The sequence below is a fragment of the Pteropus vampyrus genome, unplaced genomic scaffold (genome assembly GCF_000151845.1).
Source record: "Pteropus vampyrus isolate Shadow unplaced genomic scaffold, Pvam_2.0 Scaffold1492, whole genome shotgun sequence".
Taxonomy (NCBI): Eukaryota; Metazoa; Chordata; class Mammalia; order Chiroptera; family Pteropodidae; genus Pteropus; species Pteropus vampyrus.
The window spans coordinates 3,577-9,889 of NW_011890273.1; the positions used below are offsets into that span (position 1 = coordinate 3,577).

General features: G+C 43.6%; 1 long non-coding RNA gene and 1 other non-coding gene across 2 annotated transcripts in view; one reads left to right on the forward strand and one right to left on the reverse strand.

Moving 5' to 3' along the window:
* Window positions 1-94, forward strand: part of LOC111734497 — a 3,664-nt gene extending 3,570 nt beyond the window's left edge. The window contains exon 2 of the long non-coding RNA XR_002778467.1: window positions 6-94. This is a non-coding gene — a long non-coding RNA (uncharacterized LOC111734497). The remainder of the gene's footprint in view (window positions 1-5) is intronic.
* A 3,463-nt stretch (window positions 95-3,557) lies between these two features.
* TRNAQ-CUG lies at window positions 3,558-3,629 on the reverse strand. The gene has a single exon. It is a non-coding gene; the product is annotated as a tRNA-Gln (tRNA).
* Between the last annotated feature and the right edge of the window lie 2,684 nt (window positions 3,630-6,313).

The window sequence follows — 6,313 nt, forward strand, 5'->3', positions numbered from 1 at the left end:
CATAGGTTAAATGATGTAATCTAACAATACACATAGCATGGTGTATGGTTTATGTTAAGTATATGCTGATGGAAAACTAACCAAAATAAACTTTCCCCCTTAATTATTGTTAACCTGAGAATAAGGAACAAGACATTCAGGCAGTTCTTCTGTTTACATTATGAAACAATTCAAGTCTCCATCAAGATATGGATGGATATATTGTGATATCTTCAATCAATGGAGTACTGCTCTGTAATAAAATGTAACAAATTCCTGAAACACAGCAACAACATGGATGTTCAAAATCGCTCAAAATCATCACGTTGAGCGATATGAAGAGAACATACTGAGTGTGTCCGTTGTGTTAATTTTTAGAACAGGCAAAACTAATCCATAGTGACAGAAACTAGATGATTGACTACCTGGGACAGGGAGTGGTGGTGGTGGTGGTGGGGTTGATTGCCAAGGGGCACGAGAGGATATTTTGCAGTAACAGAAATGTTCTTGAACAAGGTACTGGTTACACGGGTATATCTATTTGTCAAAAGTCATCAAATGAAGTGGATGCATCATATTACTTACAAATTACACCTTAACAAATTTGATTAAAAAAAAAAGAAAAATTATTCCAAATTTTGATGTCTTTAACTTAATTAAATTATAATTGTTTTTTTTTTTTAGCCTAGAAGTTCATTTCAGAAAAGTATGTTCTTGTGGAAATCAATTTGATTGGAAGCTGAACAATTCCTTCATTTTTAAAATGTCTTCTTCCTGTTAAATTCATGTACTATTAAATCATAGAATATTAAAATAGAATATTAAGAGTTTGATTATATAAAAGCATAATTATGTACATTTTTTCTGTAGATATACCAAAAATGACTCCATGAATTTTTACCTAATGTTAAAAGTTATTTTTGAATTTAAGATTTCAAAGTTTTGCATATTTATACTTCTGCATCATTTGACTTTTGTATATAAGCATGTGTAATTTTTGTAAACAAGTTACAATATCTTTAAAAATAGATTGAAAGAAAAACATGTAAAAATATTAACAGTAGTTAATTCCAGGTGGTGGGAATATGGATAGCTACTTATCTTCTTTATGTATTTTTCATATTTTTAAAATTAAAAAAATGAATAACCTGGAAGTGAAAGAACAGAATAGATAAAGGTGTGGGGGCAGGTGAGAGGAAAACACAAAGCAGAAGAAAAACCTTGTTCTGGCAGGAATTGGGTTTAAGTTGAATATTCTGGGGGAGCAGCTATTGGGATAAGAAGGATGTTTGGGAAGCAGGATAGTTTTATTCCTGTTACATAATTTCTCCTTTGGTGTTTTTTTTCAAAAGAAATATACAAACTTAAATTTCTTGTCAAGCATTTGTTACCATTTGTTTCTCTTCTATTAGGATTAGTATAAATTGAGTATATCCTGTGGAGCCAGTCTGCCTTCATTCAAATTCCTGCTTTTACATCCCACTCACTGACTGAGTGACTGGACAGATTACTTAATCTTTCTGTGTCTCAGTTTCCTCATATGTAAAATGAGGATTATGATATGATATAGGCCTGTTGGGAGGGTTAAATGAGTAAACACATGTAACATTTGTAGACTATGCCTGGCACATGGAACTTTGCATATGTGTAATCATTGAGTGTTAGTTCTTGTATTTTGGGTACAGTACTACATAAAGACTGGATGTGACTGATTTTATTTGTTACATCAGTGACACTTTTCAGTGACCCTCTTGGGGAGGGTGAAGTAACTCTCGCTGACCAGCAGTAATCTCCTGGGCTGAGAGGATCTGGAAGTTTATTAGCTCATCTGTTTCGCTCATTAAAAAGGGAATAATGATCCAATTCCTTACTTCGAAACTGCCCCAATAAAAATAAAAATTATAGTTTTACAGTGGAAGACGTTTCTACACATGACACAGAACCCTGAATCTTTAGTATATACATATGACTACATACAAATTTAAATTCAAAATACGAATGATGAACTTTAGAAAGATCATAAATATTAAGAAATTACTTTTTATTTAGTATAAATTTATCAAAGTTACATATGCTCCCAAGCTTTTGTGTGTTTTTCTACCCGCCAGTCACCTTCAAGGAAGCCGAGGCGCCAGACTTGGCTTCCACTCACTTGCAAGCCACTTCATCCCTCCCAAAGAACCGGGAAAGGAAACTTCGCAAGAACCAGCGCCCCGCCAGCAGTTTCGCGGTTTCTGAGATTGCGTTCTAGGGCGGAGCAGTAACCGGCGGGAGCTCTCAGAGTGAGGATCTGCGGCCGCCCACACCCAGCGACTGGCTCCTCTTCCCTCCACTCCCTACTTCCTCCCGTCCTGTCATTCTCTGCTCTTCCCCACCTCTCCCTTCTCGGCTATTTTCTCCCGCCGCACACCTGTTTTCACGTCCGCCAAGGGGGACCCCAAAAGACAGCTGTGGTTTTCAGTCCTTTGTGACCGCCGAAAGCTTCATAATGTCAAAATCAAAGAGACGCCCCTTAGCACCTGGAGGCGAACTTAGTCCCTAGCTGTGAGGTCCTTCAGAATTCACGACTAAGATTTTTGCCGAGCGGAGGAGATAGGACGTGCGTCCACCTGGTCCGGTCGTCCCCCCGGTTGAGCGGAATCCCGCAGGACCAAGGGGCGCCGCGGGTCCGGGACCCGGAGCTGCTCGGCTCGTGTCACCTTCGCCCCGGAGGAGCCCGGGCGGGCGGCGGGGGCGGGGGTGGGGCGCGGGGCGGAGGGACAGGCCTCCTCGTCTCCACAAAGGCTGAAATCGGGCCTGGATTCCTTTTACTGGCTGAGCTGGGGACCAAAGATGAAATTTCCTGGAGTCAAGTTCCCAACTTTAGTGTGACAGTGCCTTTAGTGTCCCATGGAGACTAAAGGCTAGAAATTTTGAATAAAATCTGAATAATTTAGAATTAACTACAAGTCAGAATAAGATAGGCCATTTCAGTAAATTACTGCACTTCCAATTTTAGTCTCAAACCCTGGACTCCCAAACTAAGACACAGTCACCAGTGACAGCGCTGCCGCGTCACAGAATCTCATGCTTCCCATTTACTCATAAAGGGACAATCGGGGCAATTACACAACGTGCTGCAAGCAGATCTCTCGTGGGCCAGGACTCAGTGAACACAGCATTACCCCCGAGGCCTTAGGGGGACCCTGACGACGGCGTGGCGCTAGCTCGGGCACTGGGACTCTTGGCGACGGGACTGGGGCCTCCGATGGCCAGCGACGGGCAGAGCTGCATGCACCGCCCCACACCCCACGCCTCCAGGCTCGGTCACCCTCTATCCCTGCCAGGTCCGTGTGGACAGCGCCCCTCTCTCTGCGGACGGGGTGTCGCGGACCCGACTCCCAGCAGGAGGCGAGAGCGCCGGGGACGCGGCGGCGAGGTGCAAAAGGCGAGAGCAGGAGGACCCGAGATCTGGAGCAGCCCGTGGCCCGTGGAGCATCTGTGCTGGGACCGAAGCAGGACGCGAGGAGCTCGCGCGGGCGGAAACGCGGGTCCTCTTTGAGAGGTAAAACATGGCCTCTTCTTCTTACTAAATGGAAAGGTCCCACCGAGATTTGAACTCGGATCGCTGGATTCAGAGTCCAGAGTGCTCACCATTACACCATGGAACCACCACACGGCAAGGCCTCACACCCTTATCGGAGGTGTGGAATAGTTACTGTATTTAGCACCCAAGGTGAGACGGGGAAGTGGTCGTGGTGGGAGCTATCCTGATGGGGGTCAGTGAACAGAACTGCCCTGGGAATGTAACTCCTCCTCCTCCTCCTCCTCCCATTTTATCCTCTCGTCTCCTCATCCCCTTTCCTCAGCCACCGTCACCTCTCCATCCTTCCTGTCCCTCCTATCAGTCCTCGGCGCTCCTCCGCCCCTTGCACGTGATGAATAAAGTTTCAGAGGAAGATGAGAGAGTATTTTCCATCAACGCAAGAAGCACGAGTGCGTTCTGTCTGGTCCGGACTCTTTGTGGATCTTTAGGAGACTGAGTGAGATGGCTCCAAAATGGGGCGGCTGAACGTTCACAGCCCATTCCACGAGGTCTGGGCAGCGCGGGCCTTAGGATGACCCAGGATGACCCCCAGGCGGCGGCGATTAATGTAAGGAAACTCCGCTCCAGCACCACTCACAACTGGCCGGCATCGTTTTTGGGGAAATGTAATTCGACTGAAATTTTCCCTTATACTAATTCAACCAAGAAAAAGGCGACGATTCTCAGTAAGGACGATGTCGCCCTCAGGGATGGCTCAGAGGGATCCGAACAGACCCTGCGGGAACCCCGCACGCCAGACAACGTCAGGTCCAAAGAAAATCGAATATGCACGTATAAAAACATCCTGTAGTAAAAGAGGAAAATCGGAGGAGACAGGAAGGAAAGAATATTTTTCAGGGAATGCATTCTCCCACACCGATCGATTTCCTATTGCTTCAATTAGTGGATTGGTGGTTGCCAGAGGCTTGGGGTGGTGGTGGCTGTCGAAGTGGGTAAAGGGTGTCAAAAGATAAAAACTGGGTCATATGGTAGCTCTATTTTTAATTTTTTAACAAGAACTGTTAATATCCGGTCTGACAACTCAAATATTATAAGAAAAGCCCAAATATGTACCAGTACATACCAGTACCCATGTTGGTTTTCTTTAGGGGGGACAAAAGGAGAAAAATATAACATCTGGAATTTGTAGATTTCCTGTTTCAGTTATGGTGGAGTATTTGTGGCAAAACAGAATTCACGCTGAAAACAACTAAATAAGGTGTGAATTAAAGAAATTCTGTTAGGAGTGTTTGGAGAACTACACCCAAGCTAGGACCAGCGAGAGAGAGAGAGAGAGAGAGAGAGAGAGAGAGAGAGAGAGAGAGAGAGAGAGAGAGAGGGGCTCCTTGGAATGAAACTAATTCTCTGCCTTTTCCCCTCAGGGCATTTGCCAGTCCTTGGCGAGGGACAAGATACTGCTACTGCGAAGCTGGGGAGAGGGAGCTGCTAAGAGTCAGAGAAAACAACAACACTTCAATCTCATGCTTCTGGACAGAAAAGAAGCAGAAGAAGAAGACAGACAGGTAGAGCTGTTGGAGTATTCAGACTTAAGGAGCCAAGATCCTGGAGTGGGTTGATAAGTGAGCTGGATCATCGGCACAGGATTTCCCCTTCAGACATTTACAAATTAAGCTATATGCATGTGAGAGGCTATGAAGACAAGCACAGTGTGGCTGAAAGAGTAGCATTTCCAGCTGGATCATGGTGCTAAGATGATACAAATTGAAGTTCAGGATTCATCAAAGAGGAGGGGCCCAAGAAAACACCCTAAGGTCTCAGATGGGAGCCCTATCAGTCTACAGCACAGCAGCCTGAGCAAACTAGACGTAGACTGAGACTTCCCATGGGTGCAAACCAGGTGCAAAGCAGCATAGTCAAGGATTGGATAGAGCTGATCTGCCCTTCTGCTGCTCCGGGGGGAAAAAGCAAATAATCGTCAAAGAAAGAAAACATCATCCCTACTATCTATTATTTTTCACACAAGGGGTCCATCATGGATGCACAATATTCTATGACCATAAAGGAACAGAAGCAAGAGACAAAAAGCAAGCCATGGAGATTGACTCACAGGTGAATGCACAATATCTGGTTATCAGAAGGAACTTAAAATATGTTTTAGCTGTTTAGAAACTACATGACAAGATAAAAATTCTCATCAGAGAAAGAGAATCTATTTTAAAAAGCAAATGGAAATTATAAAAATAACATAATGGTTATTATATAATATATTAGATTGATTTAATAGCAGTTTGGAAACACTTGAAGAGGGATTATTAACCTAAAATATGTAAGTAGAAAGAAACTCCTGAGACTAATGAATAGAGGGCTAAAAGGAAGAAAAAATAAGAAAAGAGTATACGAAAGATATGGGTTATGTCATAAAGGCCTAATATACATGTAATTCAAGTCTCGGAGGTTGGAAAAGCCAGAAAATGAGATAGAAACACTAGTGAAAGATATTATGGGCAGTTAAAGAAAAAACATGATGATCCATCAAACCACATGTGCACGGAGATCTATGAATTACAAGCAGGTAAAGGACAAGAACACCACACCGGCAACTGCTGAAAACCAAGGACAAATGAAAAAAAAATCATGGCAGCACCCAGAGGGGAAAATTCCTATTGTCCAAAGATTGGAGCTAAATTCTCAGCAAAAGCAATGAAAAAGAAGAAAAAAGGGCTAAAGCAGTGTAATTCCAACCACTCTGTGGTTTCTAATCCCTATTGTTGGTTCTCTCAAGGAAAAGTGAAGGCCTTACCCGGTAAG